Source organism: Acyrthosiphon pisum, chromosome X (assembly GCF_005508785.2).
Source record: "Acyrthosiphon pisum isolate AL4f chromosome X, pea_aphid_22Mar2018_4r6ur, whole genome shotgun sequence".
Classification (NCBI taxonomy): domain Eukaryota; kingdom Metazoa; phylum Arthropoda; class Insecta; order Hemiptera; family Aphididae; genus Acyrthosiphon; species Acyrthosiphon pisum.
The window spans coordinates 15,919,530-15,920,153 of NC_042493.1; the positions used below are offsets into that span (position 1 = coordinate 15,919,530).

General features: G+C 38.6%; 1 protein-coding gene across 3 annotated transcripts in view; it reads right to left on the reverse strand.

The window, feature by feature from the left end:
- LOC100571463 overlaps window positions 1–624 on the reverse strand; it is a 17,075-nt gene that overhangs the window by 3,681 nt on the left and 12,770 nt on the right. The window lies entirely within an intron of this gene.

The following is a 624-nucleotide window of genomic DNA, read 5'->3' on the forward strand; positions in this document are numbered from 1 at the left end:
CCTCGCCAACTTGAATTTCTGAGCGTAAATTTGGTATGTTACGCATTTGTAAAACAGAGACAACACATGCGGGTGTGGCGTCCTCTTAATATCAATTTAATACTTAACCACATTTTACAACATTTTAAACGTAGTAAATTAATTAATGTGGTACATCAGATACATTTCTTTTAATTTTTCTATGTAGCTTTGAAATAGTATATTGTGTGGCAAGGGCGGGAAGTGAGCCACACATACTATTTTTTGTCACGTCCCTGCGTTCATGGAAAAGGTTATGCAGGGATCTATGCAACAATTATACTTTTCTACAAAATATGTTTATGCGTCATGCAAGGAGGTTGTATTACTAAATTTAAGATGTAACCAAAAGCTTATGTTTTGTAAGGACTGTGGTAGGTATACATTTTAGTTACTGGTTGTGCAGGGGATAATACGCGCCCGGCGGCCGGCACTTTTGGGGATTTCTTCTTTTCCGCCCGACACTTTTGGGGATTTACTCTTTTCCGCCCGCCGGACGGAAAAAGGTTGCTTTCCAACGCTTCAACCGTGGTCGAAAACCAAACTTTCGGTGCAAGCGTGACAAAAAATATATTTTAATAGTTTCAATTATGAATTAAGGGGATT